At 36.4% G+C, this 20,412-nt stretch overlaps 1 long non-coding RNA gene across 1 annotated transcript; it reads right to left on the reverse strand.

Annotated features, from left to right (window-relative positions):
• Window positions 1–2,060: 2,060 nt before the first annotated feature.
• Window positions 2,061–16,225, reverse strand: LOC116583569. The gene is made up of 3 exons (XR_004282787.1): window positions 16,147–16,225; window positions 10,602–10,604; window positions 2,061–2,071 (listed from the first exon to the last, which is right to left on the reverse strand). It is a non-coding gene; the product is annotated as an uncharacterized LOC116583569 (long non-coding RNA).
• Window positions 16,226–20,412: the final 4,187 nt, after the last annotated feature.

Consider the following 20,412-nt stretch of genomic DNA (forward strand, 5'->3'; position numbering starts at 1 on the left):
ATTTTAATTGGACTGCTTAGTCCATTTACATTCAAAGTAATTATTGATAGGTATGTATTTATTATCATTTTGTTACTTGTTCTATGGTTGTTTTCATTGTTCTTTGTTCTTTCTTATCTTGCTCTCTTCTCTCATACTGCTGGCTTTCTTTAGTCATATACTTGGATTTCTTTCTCTTTATTTTTTGTATATCTATTACTGGTTTTTAATTTGTGGTCACTATTAAGTTTATATATAACATTCTATGTATATAGCAGTCTATATTAAGTTGATGGTTAATTAAATTTGAACCCATTCTAGAAGCACTGAATTTCTACTTCTCTCACCCTCTTGTTTTATGTATATGATTTCATGCTTTCCATCCATTTATTTTGTGAGTCCCTTGAGTCATTTTTTTTTAAGGGATAATACTTAATCTAGTGCTTCTGTGCTGCTTACTTTTCTTGCTCCTGCTTATGGTCTTTCTACTCACGGAGTCCCATTTCACATTTATTGTAAGGCTGCTTTAGTGGTGATTAATTCCTTAAGCTTTTGTTTGTCTGGGAAATTCTTTACCTCTCCTTCTATTCTGAATGATAGCCTTGCTGGCTAGAGTATTCTTGTTTGAGGTTGTGTTTTTTTTTTTTCTTTTTTTCTTTCAGCACCTTGAATTTATCGTGCTACTCTCTTCTGGACTGCAAAGTTTCTGCTGAAAATTCAGCTGATAACCTAGAAGGATTTCCCTTGAATGTAACTTTTTTTTTCCCCCTTGCCACCTTTATTTATTATTATTATTATTTTACTTGCTGCTTTTAAAATTCTCTCTTTAAAGTATCTAGGTGGCACAACTGGCTGAGCGTCTCCCTCTGCCCCTCCCACTTATACTCTCTCTCTCTCTAAAATAAATAAGTCTTAAAAATTATAATTCTCTCTTTATCACATTTTGTAATTTTAATTACAATGTGACTTGATGTGGACCTCCTTAGGATGATTTTACTGGGGCTCTCTTTGCCTCCTGGGTCAGGATTTCTCTTTCTTTTCCCAGATTCAGCAAGCTTTTAGCTATTATTTCTTTCTCCCTTCTCTTTCTCTTCTGAGAATCCTATAATGCAAATGTTATTATGCTTAATATTGTTGCTGAGTTTCCTTAATCTATTTTCATTTTTTATTACTCTTTTTTCTCTCTTGTATTCAGATTGATTGCTCTCCATTAACTCTTGTTCAGGTTACTGATCCATTCTTCAATTTCCTCTAGTCTACTATTTATTCCCTTTAGCATATTTTTAACTTCATTTATTGAGTTGTTCCTCTCAGACTGATTCTTTTTTAACTCTTTGTTGAGGATCTCACTAAGGTCCTCTATTCTTCTCTCAAGTCCAGTGATTATCTTTATTACCATTACTTTGAATTTTCTGTCAGTCATATTATTTATGACCCTTTTGCTTATGTCTCTTGGTCTGATTTTGCCCCGTTCTTTCATTTGAGATATATTGCTCTGTCTCTTTATTTTGTCTAACTATATCTGTTTTTATGTGTTAGGTAAATCAGCTATGTCTCCTAATGTTGAAAGCAGTGACCCTATGAAGAAGAGGCCCTAAAGTCTCTGCAACACAATGTCCCTTGTTCATCAGAAACTGGCACTTAAGTGCTGTCTCCTATGTGTGTTGCATGTATTTTTGTGGCTGAGCTGTGTTTGCCTTCAGTTCAGTCATCTTCAATGGCTCTCTTTGCCAGTTGTGGGCAGGATTTGATCCCTGTGTTGTTAATAGGTCAGTCTAGAGCCTCATTGGATTGAGTCAGACTAGGCATTTGCCAGAGCTGTGGTAACACCAAATTTCAGGGCACTCTTCTTATGCTGTCCCCTGAGAAGATTTCACTGGTGGGTAAGACTGGCACAAATCCAACCAAATGTCCACCCCAACCCACTGTTGGGGCTATATTCAGACTGGTTTGTGTAGTTATCTTCCCCTCTCCCTAGGCAGGACTCATTTTGGTGTGGATGGCCCCTGTTGGGGCTGCTTGCATACTACCAGGTTTGTGACACAGCTTTGGATGACTTCTCCCAAGCGTGTGTTTGTGGATTGGGGTTTGCCTGAGAATTCAGTCAGGGTACGCAGTGCCAGCAGGCCCATGCTGGTCCACTACAGGAGGGGACCTGCAGCCACTTGGGAAAACTGCCCAGGCTGATGGGGTTGGAGGATGTGGATGCACATAAATGCATGAAGGTAACGTACACTCTTAACAAACTAGGTGGAAGGTGTTCCCACCGCACTGGTCACAACAGATGTCCCTATATCTAGGCTAGGAGATCAGTGAGGGAAATGGTGTCCACCAGCTCCTATGCTCTTGGAGAGTTCTCCTAAAGATCCCTGACCCTCCAGCAGAACCTCTGAGATTAGTAAATAAATCTCCTTCCTGTAAACCCCTGGCATTTTTCAAACTGTTGCTGTGATGCTGTATCTCAGTGGGGCTGTTTCTTGTGCTATCTCTTTAGGGGTGGGGACTTTGTTTCCTATTGCTCTCTAGCTCTCCCAAGTAGAGTACACTGATTTCTAAGGTTTCTGGGGTTAAGCCCCACTTATTCTAAGATCTCTTGAAGCCAGACCCTTCTGGTTTTCAAAGCCAAATATTTTGGGGATTCATCTTCACAATGTGAGTCCCTCATGCCTGGGGTGTCTTGCATGGGTCTGCTCCTCTCCTGTCTCTCTGACTGCCTCATTCCTCCCTCTCACAGGCAGTTCTGTGTATCCATTGGATTCCCATCCATATCTTTACCTTTCCTTCCCTCCTCAATGCAGCCTCTCCTCTACACTTACTGTGTAGCATCTGCTCTGGTAGTCTGCATTTTTTTTCTAGTTTATTTACACTGATGTGGGGGTTATCTAGTTGTATCTGTGGGACAAGGTGAGCCCAGGCTCCTCCTATTCTGCAATCTTCCCTGGAATTTCCCCTGGATTTCTTTAGTTATTTTGGTGCTTAGAATATATCCTTTTATGAGTTTACAGAGAATACTTTTTAAAAGTTGACAGATGTATTATTATTATTTTTTTGTGGTTATCAGTTTTTTTTTTAATTTGTCCAGGTAATTTCAAGGAGGAAAGATGGATTATTCAGCACTTATAGATGGTCGAATGCTCCTCTAATCAAAATCATTTATAAATATTTAAAATAAGTTTTGCACATTGATTGCTGACTCATTTCTAGACATTAATAATAAAGCAGCAGAAATAGAAATTAAGAAAACAATCCCATTTACAATTGCATCAAAATAATTATATACTTAGGAATAAATCTAACCAAAGAAAAAAAGACTTGCACACTGAAAACTATAAAACATTGATGAAATACATCAAAGACAACACAAAGAAATAGAAAGATGTTCCATGCTTCTGAACCAGAAGAAAATATATTGTTCACATGTCTGTACTACCCAAAGCTATCTACACATTTAATGCAGTCCCTATTAAAATACCAGCAGCCTTTTTCACAGAGATAGAACAAACAATCCCAACATTTTTAATGGAGCCACAAAAGTATTTGAACAGCCAAAGCAACCTTGAAAAAGAAAAGAAAGTTAGAGGCATCACAGTTCTAGACTTCAAGGTACATTATGAAGCTACAGTGATCAAAACAGTTTGGTACTGGCACAAAAATAGGCCCATAGATCAATGGGACAGAATAGAAAACCCAGAAATATACCCACAATTGTATGGTAAATTAATCTTCAACAAACCAAGAAAGAATATCCAATGAGAAACAGTCCCTTCAACAAATAGTGTTGGGAAAACTCGAAGGCTACATGCAAAAGAATGAAGCTGTACCATTTTCTTATACCATACACAAAAATAAATTCAAAATGGATTAAAGGCTTCAATGTTAGACATGAAACCATAAAAATCCTAGAAGAGAGTGCGAACAGAAATGTCTCTAACATCAGCCATAACAACTTTTTAAATATGTGTCTCCTGAGGCACAGGAAAGAAAAGCAAAGACAAACTATTGGAACTACATCAAAATAAGAAGCTTTTACACAGTGAAGGAAACAACAAAACTAAAAGACAACCTACTGAATGGGAGAACATATTTGCAAAAGACATACCTGATAAAGGGTTAGAATCCAAAATATGTAAAGAACTGATACTGGGGCACCTGGGTGGCTCAGTGGCTTAAAGCCTCTGCCTTCAGCTCAGGTCATGATCCTGGGATCGAGCCTCGCATTGGGCTCTCTGCTCAGTGGAGAGCCTGCTTCCTCCTCTCTCTCTCTCTGTGCCTCTCTGCCTACTTGGGATCTCTGTCTGTCAAATAAATAAATAAAGTCTTTAAAAAAAAGAACTGATACAAATAAATAAACAAAGTCTTTGAAAAAAAGAACTGATACAACTTAACACCCAACAAACAAATAATCTGATTAAAAATGAGCAGAAGACAGGAGCAGATATTTGGCCAATAGACCTATGAAAAGAAGCTCAACATTACTCATCATCAGGAAAATGTAAATCAAAACTACAATGAGATATCACCTCACACCTGTCAGAATGGCTAAAATCCAAAACACAAGAAACAACTAGTATTGGTGAGGATGTAGAGGGAAAGAAACCCTCATGCATCATTGGTAGGAAAGCAAACTGGTGCAGTTTGGAAAACAGTATGGATGTTCCTCAAAAAGTTAAAAATAAAACTACCATAGATCCAGTAATTACACTACTGGATTTTTAACTAAAAACTACAAAAAAAAAAAAAAAAAACAACCTAATTCAAAGGGATACATGTATCCCTCTGTTTATAGCATTATTATTTGCAATTACCAAATTATGGATATTGCCCAAGTGGTCTTCTATAGATGGATAAATAAAGAAGATGTGCTATACATATACAATGAAATATTATTTGGGCAAAATGTTAAGAATGAAATCTTGCCATTTGCAATGGCATGGATAGAACTAAGAGTATAATGTTAAGTGAAATAAGTCAGTCAGAGAAAGACAAACACATATGATTTCACTCATAGATGGAATTTAAGAAATAAAGCAAATGAGGAAAGGAAAAAAAGAGAGGAGAGATAAGCTAAGAAACAGACTTTTAACTACGGAGAAGAAACTGATGGTTACCAGAGGGGTTGGGGGTGAGGAGATGCGTGAAATAGATGATGTCGTGAAGAACACTGGTGAAATACGGAACTGCTGAATCTGTTGTACACCTGAATTATATACCTATATTGTACAACTGAAACTAACATAACACTGTATATTAACTATACTGGAATTAAATTTAAAAAATAAAATAAAAAATAAAAAAAAGACTGGTTCTACTACTTAATCTTGGGTGACCCAGAAAATATGTTTGGTTTGTCTTCTTTCTTTAGACTAATTATGCCCACAGATTAGGCATGAGCCCCCTTGCTCAAAAGGAACTCACTGAGAAAAAGTAGGCTTCTGGGTCTTGCCTCCTTACTTCAAAAATTCTTCTCAAAGAATTAGAAGAGCTGTCTTCTGCCTTTTTTGCTGTTAGAACTGTAGCACTGTGATGGCTCTGTGAACATACTGTCAACATCCCACAGCCTTGACCTGATGCCTTGCATACAGTGGATGCAACCAAGGGTGTGGGCATGGTAATGACCAGATGAGGGGCAGGATAGAACTTATATTTGTTAAATTAATAACTGAAGAGGAATCAGTTGTTTTTGTCAATAATTAAGATCACCATTTCTTCAGTAGCAGGAGATCTGAATCCCAGTTCTTCTACTTAGAACCTTTATCAATTTGGGAGAATCACTTACTTTTTCTGGACCTCAGTTTCCTTGTCTACCAAATGGCACTAGAACTACTTGCTTTGCATATCCTGTCAAATGATACATGAAATAGTGTAAATGAAAGCACATTGTGGAAAAAAAAAGAAAACACATTGTGAATGTTTGTCATTCTATCTCTCCCCTTTAATTTCTCACTCTCAGTGTGCCCTATCATGTTCAGGAGTCCTCACACATTTGAGTTGCTGATTATCCATTTGCTGGGACAACTGATAGTGACACATACTAGGGGTCTGGAATAATAATTTTGCTTTGGCATTCCTCTGAAAGTTCTAAGAAATGCCATCTGGTTCTAGAGATTTAGTGACACTCTATTAGGTCAGACACAGGCAAATTTCTTATAAGTTGGAAAATTACTTCAAATTCTGAGAGAGCCAAGGAGATGTTAGAGAAATATCCTGACCAACTGAGAATAAATTTATTAGACCAGGGCAAGGATTTTTAACCCTACAGGGGTTGAAATACACTGGTATTGTGAACCCAACTTTTACTGTATCAAATCTCCCAGGTGCAGAGTGCCTATAACTATGTTTAAGACCAAAGTGATTCAAAATATTTTGAGTTTGAACAATTATGGTAAATCTTCAGGACTTTCCCTTGAAACTGCTTTAGGACTCTAGGACCTAACAAAATGTAGAAACCAGGGGAGACAAATTGTCATGTCTGGTGATGGAAAGTGGCCCAGATCCCTGGATAACTCTCTCTCTAATGTGAACTGGCAGCACATAGCACATGTCCCATCCTATTCCTTCCTGGAAGTCTGAAGGTGGTATGGCCTTACCTGTCGAGGGCATATTCCTCCTCCTTGTTCCTGCGTCCCTGTCACTGCTAACCATGATGACACTGACCTGGGGGCTGGGGTCTTCAGGAATGACAATTGTTTGACACTGCTGTTTCCTGGTGGTGCTGGAGGCCCTATCACTCCACCTACATGTGATGGAGGAGATGTAGGCTGGGCTGCTGTGCTCCAGGGTGTGCAGCAGGGAGGTGTGATCTCCTTGTTATTCTTGGACCACTGAGGGGAGCCAAAAGCCTGAAAGAAGGAGAGAACTCACAGGTGGAGACAGGTCTCACTGAGGACTGGTGCTTACTCTTCTGGGAGGAGTTAGTGTTGGTTGGCTACTACCTAACACATGGGTCACACCCACAAGATTTTCTGGGTCCTGCTTGGCCAGGCCTCCTGGGCAACTAGGCCTCATTGGATCTGAAGACACTGAGCTCCTGGGGCTTGAGTGACAATGGTAGCTGTATTCTTCATTCATATGAAATTGCCAGCATGCATAGAGGGAAACACTTGGAATCGTAAGAATCTGGGTGGACACAGGATGAGAGCTTGCTAGGAGTCAGGCCTGTTCTGGGCTGTTACTATGTACAGGGACATGTTCTGCTGGCCACTGCAGCCCTGGATGTCTCTGAGGACTGGTAGAGTAGATTGGTAATTTAGGAGACTTCAGGCCTGGTTTAGGAAATAGTGGCACTGGTTGAGGTAGGAGCCTGGCAGTGGACAGTGCTCACGTGGTTGTTGAGGGTCATGGTCTAGTTGGTGGATGTGCTGGGGACAATAGGCATGATGAAGGTGGTTTTGCACCTTTTTCACAGTGTCTGATATATTCACCCAATGTTTGCAAACCTCCATGATCTGAAAATATTTCATTTGTGTATTATGGGAAAATTCAAGTAAGTGTGTCATGGTGTCAGCAGGGTGGTTTAGGGTGTCAATCCTAGTGATTCTCAGCATCTATGGTAAGTATCCTCTTTAACAGGTTGATGAAATCCCACCAGTCTGCTTTTTTCACCAACATGTTTTTCCCTTTTAAATCTCTTATCAAGTTCACCTGGGCCATATCATCTAAACAGGTAAAAATGTTGCTTCTTTCTACTTAATCCCCATTTCTGCTTCAGGGTCATCTAGCGTCTTCAGCCTACACAAAGGATGTGACAAGTCTGTGTCACAGTTAAAAAGCCTAGTTATCTTTTTCCCTGCACTTAATAAATATTTAGCTGGCAAACCTTGTTTTTGTGAAATATACCATATATGATCACATTTAGAAGCTTCTGTGGTTATCATTTTGTATAGTTGTTCTCATTATCTCTATGTGCATTTAATTTTAAATCTTGGCTTTTTTCCCCTAATCTTTTTAAAATTCATTTTAATATTTGAATATATAAAACAGTCACATTTTATAAATTAAAATTATTTTAAAAGTACTTTCATGACAGTGGATTTGCCCCTCCCCCACCTGAAATGGTTTTAAAAATCAATGAAATACATGAAATGATGGTATTCAAGGTATTGGACTTCAGGGAATGGAAGGTAGTGACACTGAGAGAGAGTAAATGAGCACAGGGAGCCTTATGATTGCTCTAGCTTAGTTCCTAGAGAGAGTTTTGAGGCCACAGCACATTGGCAGAAGAATTCATCTATAGCCCAACAGTTTCCTTGTATTGATAAGATGGAACTGAGAATCAGGGAGCGTGAGGCAGCTGGATTCTCAGGACAGATTGTTGGAGAAGAAAGAGCTATAAAAAGATTAAGATTAAAGTTCCAGAGATCTGCATGAAGTCTCCCTCTGGTAGAATATTGATAATCACAGGTATGTGAGGGAACTACCTGAGGCTTTGGAAGAAATAACAGAAAGAAAATTAGAAACAATAATCTCTGGGGGTCACAGAGTCAGAAATAGGTTCTGTTCCCAAAAGCCAGAGCCAGAAACTTCATAATTCACAAAGCCTTGAGTAGAGTGCTCAGAAGGGTTTTGACTCTGAAGTGGGAAAAATTATCCCTAGATGCTGTTCTTACTCTGTTTTTTAAACCTTAAAGGCAAGATGAAAAAGGATCAAAATGATGCCAACTAACTTAACTGCATCTGAGAATAAAGCTTAAGAATATTCATTGGAATATAAATATATAGCATCCAATAAGATAAAATGTACAATGTCTGACTGGATAAAAAATTATAAAACATACAAAGAAGCAGGAAAATATGACTCAAGCTCAGGAGGAAAATAAAAGTCCAGGTTGAAGGGACTTTACATTTTGTTTTATTATGACAAGAGAATGTTGGTTTTAGTTCTTTTTATGAAATGTATTGAGTTTACTTTGTGACTTGATATCTGGCTAGTTTTGAAGATGTACTATGGAAATTCCAGGAGAATATTTACTATTATTAGTGTATAAATTTAACATACAGTTATTATGTTGTTTTAAATCTTTTATATTCTTAGCTGTTTGAACTTAACCTCATTGAGTTACGTGTTGAAGAATTCTAGTACTAGTAGTACTGTTTTACCATGTACCTCTTGTCTTTCCGGGAATTTCTGCTTTTTGAGGTATTTCCTACATTATTTAACACATAAATATTTTTGTTATATTTTCATTGTGAATGTGGCCTTTAGCATTATAAAGTACCCCTTTTCTAATTTAATGTATTTTGGGCTGCATTCATTTTTTTATATCAGGATGGTAACACCTACTTATATCCTGCATTTCTGTTGTATATGTTTGTTTATAATTTTTCCTTTTCTAAATTATTTTGATTTAGATATGTCTTTTAATTAGTCAAATGTCAGTTTTATCTTATGAGCCAATCTCAAATGCTCTTTTTAAAATTAGGAGTTGTCCTTTTACCAATTATATAAATAAAATAATTTTTTTAAAGATTTTATTTATTTATTTGACAGAGAGAGATCACAAGTAGGCAGAGAGAGAGGGAGAGAGGAGGAAGCAGGCTCCCTGCCGAGCAGAGAGCCCATTGTGGGACTCGATCCCAAGACCCTGGGATCATGACCTGAGCCAAAGGCGGAGGCTTAACCCACTGAGCCACCCAGGCGCCCCTAAAATAATTTTGATATCAATTATTTCCTACCATTTATGTTGTTTTAGTACATATTATTTTTTATTTTCTAGATCTCTTCTCTATGTGGCCTGTTTTCCTTGTTTTCTTTTGCTATTTAGGAATATATATACATATATATATACATATATATATACATATATATATATATATATATACATAATTTACACTATTTACTATATATATGTATTTTTCTCATGGTTATGTTTAATCGAACAAGTTCTATAATATAAAGGGTATACCCTTTTAAAATTTGGATTCTGCCATTTTAAAATCAACTTTAAATAAGACCCTTTGAGAGGAGCATGGGTGACTCAGGTGGGTAAGCATCCAGCTCTTGGTTTTGGCTCAGGTCATGATCTCATGAGTTGTGAGATCAATCCCCATGTTGGGCTCCACTCAGTGTAGAGTCTGCTTGAAGATTCTTTCCCTCTGCCCTTGCTCCCACTCTCTCTCTTTAAAATAAATAAATAAATCTAATAAATAAATAAGATCCTTTTACTCCCATGTATTACTTATGGAACAATTCATGAGATTTATCTATTTTCATTTATCTCTCTTTTCTCTTCCCATTTTTAGATGTTATTTCTACCTATCAGAACACAGAACACATACATGTTAATCTTCCATGCTTTTTTCCACTTTATATTCTTAGTTGTATAATTGAAAATATTCAGTAGTCACCATTAGTTTTTTTTGCCTAAGTATCCCCAGCCATATTTTGATTGGATAAGGCTAGTCTTCTACTAGATTTATTTGAAAAGATGCATGAATGAATGAAATGTTATCTGAATACTTAGTGATGAAACTATTTTTCTATAGCCTTTAAAATTGAATGATAGTTTTAGTAGCTTTATTAAGATATCCTAGTGTAGGGGCACCTGGGTGGCTCAGTGGGTTAAGCTGCTGCCTTTGGCTCAGGTCATGATCTCAGGGTACTGGCATTGAGCCCCGCATCAGACTCTCTGCTCAGCAGGGAGCCTGCTTTCCCTTCTCCCTCTGCCTGTCTCTCTGCCTACTTGTGATCTCTCTCTGTCAAATAAATAAATAAATAAATAGTCTTAAAAAAAAAAAAAGAAAAGATATGCTAGTGTAGGCAACTCAGTTATCACTTAAATGAGTCATTTAAGTATTTAGATTCATATCTTTTTATTTAAGGAAAAGCTTTCTTTGATTGTAGTTTTGAATATCATTTATATTTAATCATTTTTGTTTTCTTCTTTAAGGAACAAATTATATTGTCTTTGCTTATTTACTGTATCAAGTCACTAATAATTTTTATCTCTTCATTATTATGTTTTCATCTTCTTGACTGCTTTTTTCACTCATCTTTATGGAGGCATAACCTACATAAAACAAATTATAAAATAAATTACAATATTTTTAGAGATACAGTTGTATACAACCATATAATAACCAATGACTCTAATCAAAATATAGAATATTACCATCATACCGTAAGTAACATCATTCCTCTTTGTCTCATCCCTAAAGTCACAGCCTCAGGTAACAAGTAATAAACCTATATAATTTCTGATATTATATTTTTGCCTCCTATACTATTCCTTCCAAACGGATATGTGCTTTTAAATCAGAATGTTTTTAAGATTCACTTCATATTATCCTATATATTAGTGGTTCATTCCTTATTATTGTCAAGTAGATGTCAATAGCACAGATTTATTCTATTTTTAAAAATCTATTCACCAGGGGCGCCTGGGTGGCTCAGTGGGTTAAGCCGCTGCCTTCGGCTCAGGTCATGATCTCAGGGTCCTGGGATCGAGTCCCGCATCGGGCTCTCTGCTCAGCGAGGAGCCTGCTTCCTCCTCTCTCTCTCTCTGCCTGCCTCTCTGCCTACTTGTGATCTCTCTCTGTCAAATGAATAAAATAAAATCTTTAAAAAAAAAAAAAATCTATTCACCAGTTGATGGACATGGAGGTTATTTCAAATGTTTGGATATTATGAATAATGCAGCTGTGAATAATGCAGTCTTAATTCACATGTAAATCTTTTGTGGATTTATGTATTTATTTCTCTTGGGTAAATACCTAGGAATGGGATTGCTGAATTATATAGTAAATGTACATTTAACTTCACAAAGAACTACCAAAGTTTTATCCATCCAATGAGATTTTATCATTTTTCAATCTCACTATTTCCTTCATCTTTGTCAATGCTAAGTTTCACCAGTCTTAAATTTTAGCCATTCTAATGTGTGTGTAATAATTTAATATTATGCTGTTAATTTATATTTCCTGGAGGCCTAGTGGTGGTGTCTGTATGTATCCATTAGCTTTTCATGTATCTTCTTGGCTGAAGTATCTATTAAAATAGTTTGCCAATTTTTAATTAGTTTATGATAGGGTGGCTGGTGACTTGGGCAGCAAAGAATTGCATGAAGAATAGAACAACAAACAGAATAGAGTTTATTCACTCTCCAAGGGAGGAGAGGGGTCAGACATCAAGAGAGATGTTGGCCCTGAGTTTCTGTCAGGCTGGGCCTTTAAAGGGGCTTTGAAGGATGTGAGAGTGTTGCAGCTATGTGCATGCAGGGAGGGGGTATGGAAGGGGTCAACCCTTGGTGAGATAGAGCAGGAGGTGGCAAGTTTTTCCAGGGGCTCTGTCTGGTCAGGCTAGAAAAGAAGTGGTCAGGCTAGAAAATAATGTTTTGTAGTTGGGGTCCGCAAGAATATGTTTTGTAGTTGGGGTCCACTGTCTGAGATGGAGGACACTGTGACCTAGAAAAACAGAGTTAGGTCTAAGTGCAGACACCTGTGAGTTTTGTCTGTAAGCTTGGCTTGAGGCGGAGAGAGGGCAGCTTTGAATAGATTCCTTTCAGTTTATTTCTCTTAAAGCAAAAAGAGACAAACAAAAAAACAGACTCCTAAGTCCGCATAACAAGCTGGTGGTTGCCAGAGGGGACATAGGCGGAAAGATGGGTGAAATAGATAAAGAAGATCAAGAATATACTTTTCTTGGTGAACACTGAATTGTTGACTTATTAAATTGTACATCTGAAGATAATATAACACTGTATGTTAATTATACTTCAATAAAAATATTTTCTTTATATATTCCATTTACAAGTCTTTGTCAGAGATAAGTCTGCAAACATTTTCTCCAAATCCATGGCTTGACATTTTATTTTCTTAATTTTGTCTTTCAAAGAACAAAAATTCTTAAGTTTGATAGAGGGTATATTGCCTTGTATCCTGTGGTCTTGCTAAATTAAATTATGAGTTCTAGTAGCTGTATTTTTAAAATTTATTTATTTATTTTTTAAATAAACATATAATGTATTTTTATCCCCAGGGGTACAGGTCTGTGAATCGCCAGGTTTACACACTTCACAGCACTCACCATAGCACATACCCTCCCCAATGTCCAGCGTCTGGTAGCTGTATTTTAATTTCCTTAAGATTTTCAATTCACGTGATCATTTCATATATATTCCTTAGGGATTTCTATGTAAACAACATGTCTTTTTTTTTTAATTTAAATTTTAGGTAGTTAACCTACAGTGCAATATTGATTTCTAAAGTAGAATATAGTGATTCTTCACTTACATATAACACCCAGTGCTCATCATAACAAGTGTCTTCCTTAATAGCCATCACTCATCTAGTCCATCCCCACCCTCTTCCCTCTGTCAACCCAGTTTGTTTTCTATTGTCAAGAGTCTCCTATGGCTTGTTTCCCTCTCTCCTTTTTTTCTTTTCTCCCTTCCCATATGTTCAACTGTTTTCTTTCCTAAATGAGTGAGTTCAACTGGTATTTGTCTTTCTCTGATTGACTTATTTCACTTTTTTTATGGCTGAGTAATGTTCCATTGTGTGTGTGTGTGTGTGTGTGTGTGTGTGTGTGTATACCACTTTTTCTTTATCCATTCATCAATCAATGAACAGTTAGGTTCTCTATAGTTTGCCTGTTATTAATAATGCTGCTATAAACATAAACATCAGGGTGCATGTATCCATCCGTTCAAATCTGTATTTTTGTATCCTTTGGTTAAATACCTAGTAGTGCAATTGCTGGGTTGTAGGTATTTTTATATTTAACATTTTGAAGAACCTCCATACTGTTCTCCAGAGTGCCTGCACCAGTTTGCATTCCTACCAACAGAGCAAGAGGAATACCCTTTCTCCATATCCTTGCCAACATTTATTATTTCTTGTTTTTTTGGATAGTAACCATCCTGAGAGGTGTGAGATGGTATCTCATTGTGGTTTTGATTTATATTTCCCTGATGATGAGGGATGTTGATTACCTTTTCATGTGTCCGTTAACCATCTGGATGTCTTCTGTGGAAAAACATCTATTTATGTCTTCTGCCCATTTCTTAACTGGGTTATTTGTTTTTTGGGTGTTGAGTTTAATAAGTTCTTTGTAGATTTTGGATACTAACCCTTTATCACCTATGTCATTTACAAATATCTTCTCCCATTCTGTAGACTGCCTTTTAGTTTTGTTGGTCATTTCCTTTGCTGTTCAAAAGCTTTTTACCTTGATGAAGTCCTGACAATTCATTTTTGCTTTTGTTTTCCTTGCTGGTGGCGATGTATCTAGTATATCTAATATGGCTGAGGTCAGAGAAGTTACTGCCTGTGTTCTCCCATAGGATTTTGATGGTTTCCTGTCTCAAATTTAGGTCTTTCATCCATCTTTATTTTATTTTTGTGTATGGTATAAGAAAGTGGTCCAGTTTCATTCTTCTGGATGTCGGCGTCCAGTTTTCTCAACACCATTTGTTGAAGAGACTGTCTTTTTTTCCATTATATATTTTTTCTTGCTTTGTTGAAGATTTGTTGACCATACAGTTGTGGCTCCATTTCTGGGTTATCTATTCGGTTCCATTGATCTATGTGTCTGTTTTTCTCCAGTACCATACTGTGTTGATGATTATAGCTCTGTAATATAGCTTGAAATCCAGAATCGTTGATGCCTCCAATTTTGTTTTTCTTTTTCAGAATTGCTTTGGCTATTCAGGTTTTTTTTTTTTTTTTGTGATTCCATACAAATTTTAGGATTGTTTGTTCCAGCTTTTTGAAAAATGCTGGTGGTATTTTGATGGGGATTACATTAAATGTGTAGATTGCATTGGGTAGCATAGACATTTTAACAATATTTGTTCTTCCAATCCATGACCATGGAATATTCTTTGTGTCTTCTTCAATTTCTTTCATCAATGCTGTATAGTTTTCAGAGTATATATCTGTTATTTCTGTAGTTATATTTGTTCCTAGGTATCTTATTGTTTTTGGTGCAATTGCAAATGGGATCATTTATTTGATTTCTTTTTATGCTGCTTCATTATTAGTGTATAGAAATGCACATTGATTTTATATCCCAAGACTTTGCTAAATTCACATGTGAGTTCTAGCAATTTTTTTGTGGAGCCTTTTGTATTTTCTACTTTGAGTATCATGTTGTCTACAAATAATGAAAGTTTGAATTCTTCTTTGCCAATTTGGATGCATTTTATTTCTTTTTGTTACCTGATTGTTGAGGCTAGGACTTCTAGTACTATGTTAAATAATAATACTATAAGTGGACATCCCTGTTGTATTCCTGACTGTAGAAGAAAAGCTCTAAGTTTTTCCCCATTGAGGATGATATTAGCTTGGGTTTTTCCATATATGGCCTTTATGATGTAGAGGTATGTTCCCTCTATCTCTGTTTTGTTGAGGGTTTTTATCAAGAATGGATGTCCTATTTTGTCAAATGCTTTTCCCACCACTATTGAGAGGACCATATAATTCTTATCCTGTCTTTTATTAATACAGTGTATTATGTTGATTGATTTGTGAATATTGAACCACTCCTGCAATCCAAGAATAATTCCCACTTGATTGTGGTGAATGATTCTTTTAATGTACTGTTGAATTCAATTTGCTAGTATTTTTTTGAGAATTTTTACATCCCTGTTCATCAGGGACATTGGTCTGTAATCTCCTTCTAAGTGGGGTCTTTGTCTGGTTTTGGAATCAAGGTCATGCTGGCTTCATAGAATGAGTCTGGATGTTTTCCTTCCATTTCTATTTTTGGGAAGAGTTTGAGAAGACTAAGTATTAACCCTTCTTTAAATGTCTGGTAGAATTCCTCTGGGAAGCCATCTGGCTCTGGATTTTTGTTTGTTGGGAAATTTTTGATGACTGATCAAGTTTCTTTGTTGGTTATTGGTCTGTTCAAATTTTTTGTTTCTTCCTGTTTCAGTTTTGTAGTTTGTATGTTTTAGGAATATATGCATTTCTTCCAGATTGTCCAATTTGTTGGCATATAGTTTTCTATAATATTTTCTTATAATTGTATTTCTGTGGTATTTGTTGTGATCTCTTATCAAAAAGTCTGGCTAGGGGTTTGTCAATTTTATTAACTCTTTTGAAAAATCAGCTCCTAGTTTCGTTAATTCATTCTACTGGGTGTTTGTTTGTTTGTTTGTTTCCATATTATTTATTTCTGTTCTAATCTTAATTATTTCCCTTTTGCTGGCTTTAGGCTTTATTTACTATTCCTTTTAGAGCTCCTTTAAGTATAAGATTAGATTGTGCATTTGAAACTTTTCTTGCTTCTTGAGGTAGGTCTGTACTGCAATGTTCTTCCTTCTTAGGACCACCTTTGCTGCATCACAAAAGTTTTGCATTATCATGCTTTCATTTTCATTTGTCTCCATGTATTTTTTAAATTCTTTAATTTCTTGGTTAACACATTCATTCTTTAGTGGGATGTTCTTTAACCTCCAGGAATTTGAGATATTTTCAATTTTTTTCTTGTGGTTGACTCCCAGTTTCATAGCACAGTCTGAAAATATGCATGGTACAATCTTGATCTTTTTGTGCTTGTGGAGGACAGATTTATGACCCAGTATGTGATCTATTCTGGAGAATGCTTCATGTGCACTTGAGAAGAATGTATATTCTGAGACTTTAGAATGAAATGTTCTGAATATATCTGTTCAGTTGATCTGGTCCAGTGTGTCATTCAAAGCCATTGTTTCCTTGTTGATTTCTGCTTAGATAATCTGTCTATTTTTCTAAGTGGGGTGTTTTCTAAGTCCACCACTGTTATTGTATTATTATCAATGAGTTTCTTTAAATTTTTCATTAATTGATTTATATATTTGTGGGGGCATACATATTTACAATTATAAGAACTTCTTGATGAATGGACCCCTTAATTATGATATAATGTCCTTCTTCATCTCTTATTACAGTCTTTGTTTTAAAAATCTAGTTTGTCTGATATAAGTACAGTTACTCTGGCTTTCTTTTGACATCCATTAGCATGGTAGATGGTTCTCCACCTGCTCACTTTCAACCTGCAGGTGTCCTTAAAGCTAAAATGAGTCTCTTGTAGGCAGCATATGATGGATCTTTTTTTTTTTTTAATCCATTCTGACATACTGTGTGTTTTGATTGGTGCATTTAGTCCATTTACCTTCAGGATTATTATTGAGAGCTAGGAATTTTATGCTATTGTGTTACATGTTCAAATTGGTGTTTCTGGTGATGTTCTCTGGACTTTTCTAGTTTTTATTGCTTTGGTCTTTTTTTTTTCCACTCAAATAGTCCTCTTCATAATTTTTTGCAAGGCAAGTTAATGGTCATGATCTCCTTTTATATTGTTTGTCTGGAAAACTCCTTATCTCTCCTTCTATTTTGAATGGCAGTCTTGTTAGATAAATAATTCTTGGTTGTATATTATTCCCATTCAACACCTTGAATATTTTCTTCCACTCTTTTCTGGCCTGTAAGTTTCTGTTTACAGATTCACTGTAAACCTGATCTGTTTTCCCTTGTGTGTTAAAGACCCCATTTTTCCTTGTTGCTTTCAGGATTCTTTCCTTGTCTGTGTCTTTTGTGAATTTGATTAATATACACCTTGGTGATGGCCAGCTTTTGTTGAATTTAATGGGAGTTCTCTGTGCTTCTTGGATTTTTGATGTCTGTATCCTTCCCCAGATTAGGGAAGTTTTCAACTATAATTTGTTCAAATAAACCTTCTGCCCCTTTATCTCTCTCTGCATCTTCTGGGACTCCAAAGATATGAATGTTTTAATAAGTTGCTGAGTTCTCTAAGTCTATCTTCATGGTCAATTACCTTTCTTTCCCTCTTCTTTTCTGCTTATTTTCCATAAATTTATCTTCTACATCACTGATTCACTCCTCTGCTTTGTCCACCCTCTTTTTTATGGCCTCCATTTGTGTTTGCATCTTGGTAATAGCATTTTTAATTTTGACCTGACTAGATTTTAGTTCTTTTATCTCTGCAGTAAGGGATTCTTTAGTGTCTTTTATGCTTTTCTCAAACCCAGCTAGTATCCTTTAAGTGTTTTTTTTTAAAAGATTTTATTTATTTATTTGACAGAGAGAGATCACAAGTAGACTGAAAGGCAGGCAGAGAGAGAGAGGGAAGCACGCTCCCTGCTGAGCAGAGAGCTTGATGCGGGACTCGATCCCAGGACCCTGAGATCATGACCTGAGCCAAAGGCAGTGGCTTAACTCACTGAGCCACCAGGCACCCCTAAGTGTTGTTTTAAACTCTAGTGCAGATGTCTTACTTATGTCTGTATTGATTAAATCACTGGCTGTGAGTTCTACATTGTGTTATTTCTTTCAGGATAAATTCCTCTGTCTTGTCATTTTGTCCAGAAAAGAAAAGAAGAAAGAGAAAGAAGAACAACAAAAATAAAAACAAACAAACCCCCCCCCAAACAATGTGAAAAACAAAGAAAAATAAAAAAAAACAAAACAAAACCCTCCTAGATGCTGGGTGTAGTTTGGTCTGATTGTTGAAAGACTCTAGAGCCCAGAGAAATTAAAATAAAATAAAACATAATAAAATGAAATGAAATTAGGCAAAAATTTTAAAAACATATATGAAAAGTATATATATACATAAATTTTAAAAAATAATTAAAAAATTTTAAAAAGGAATGGGGAAATATAAGAAAATAAATGAAAAAAATAATAAAAATATAAAATAAAGAATAAAAGTAAAAAGGAAGCTAGATTCTATTTCCCCTAGAGCTGAAGCTCTGTAGCACTCTATGATCAGCAGACTTGGTGCAAGTGAATTGTTTGTGCTGGTCTTCTGGGGAAAGGGCCTGATGCACTGATTCTCTGGCAGACTTGAATAGAAATGCTTCTCTAAGGGGCAGGAAGGTTGGGCTTGGTGTATGCCGCTCTGTCCTTCACTAGGTGGTGCTATTTTGCTCCTTGAAAGGCTTTCAGCACTGATGGGCGGGATGAAAATGGCTGTGCTCTGCTTTCTAGCCTCTGAGTGAAAGACTGAACACTCTACTCTTCAGTGTGTCCTTACAGAAAAGCAATCAATCACCCTACTTGTTTCCCTGGTTTTTGTCTGAACCCTATGTTCACCCTGCCCTTGTGGAAGCCTTTTTATCTCAGGTGCATGACTGAGTTTCAAAACTCCAAATTTCAGGGATGCCCAAGGCACAGACCCACACTGTTCCTCAGGGAAGAGTGTCGCCATGCTTGCTGGCCCATCCCAGGATTGTGGTTGCATGACCAGATGGCAGCTCACAGTTTATAGCTGAAAACCAGCACCAAGACCCACTGCCCTTGCCAGCTTTGCAACTCCTATGCCTGAGAACAGCTCAGCACCTCGGCACATCCTGTTCTTTTGCAACCCAGAGGATCCTCAGACCGCCGCATCACTCCTGAGATTCTGACCCTCTTTGCCACCTGAACACCTTTAATCCATGTACCTCCCCCACAGTAGTGGACTTAAAATTTCAGATTTTTCACTCCTCCACTTCTATTACATTGCAGTAACCTCTATAAGCAGGATCCTTCCCTGCAGCCACATCCATAGCTATGTCTTCCCCAGGTAAAATTCTGGATCTCCTACATTCCAAAGGTGGTCACTTTTCTGCTTGCAGACTTGCAATTTTTGTCCTCTCAACCTCTGATTGACTTCTTGGGTTTTCAGAATAATTTGATTACTATCTAACTGTGTTTGAGGGGTGAGATACACTTCAACAATCACATCTTTTATGAACATAGATAATTTTATTCTTCCTTTCCAATGTCTTTTATTTCTTTTCTTACTTTATTGCAGTTACTGAGATACTTCATATAATGTTGAATAGCATTACTGAGAGCAAACATCTCTGCCTTGTTTGCCATCTTCAAATAAGAACATTGGGTTTTTCATCATTGATAGCGCTTGGTAATTTTTATATTGCCTTTAATAATTTAAGAAGTGTTTTTTCATTTGTGACTGTCAGATTTTGTACAGTGCTTTATCTTCATCTACTAAAATTATATGTTTTCTTGTCTTTTGTTATATTAATATGGTGATTTGAGTTGACTGATTTTTTTTTTTAGATGATAAATGAAGTTTGAAGTCCTAGTGTCGAACCTGCTGGGGTTGCTGGATTTGTTACATAATATTTTCTGAAAAATTTCTGTATTTATATTCATTGGAATATTGATCTGCAGTTTTCTTTTTTTGTGGTGTCTGTGTGATTTTAGTGTTTCTGAAGTATGATCTTATATGCATTGGTAAATGTTCACTTTTCTTCTATTCTGAAAGTGTTTATGTAGGATTGCAATTATTCCTCTTTAAATGATGATATTCACCAATGAAGCCATGTGGACATTCTTTTATTTTTTCTTATGTCAGTTTTGGTAATTTGTATCTTTTAATGAATTGATAGTATATGTAAATTTCAAATTTCTGGCAGAAAAATTTTTTGTCATATTCCCTTAGCCTTTTACTGTCTGTAGTATCTGTAGTTATTTCCCCTC

This window comes from Mustela erminea, chromosome X (genome assembly GCF_009829155.1).
Source record: "Mustela erminea isolate mMusErm1 chromosome X, mMusErm1.Pri, whole genome shotgun sequence".
Taxonomy (NCBI): domain Eukaryota; kingdom Metazoa; phylum Chordata; class Mammalia; order Carnivora; family Mustelidae; genus Mustela; species Mustela erminea.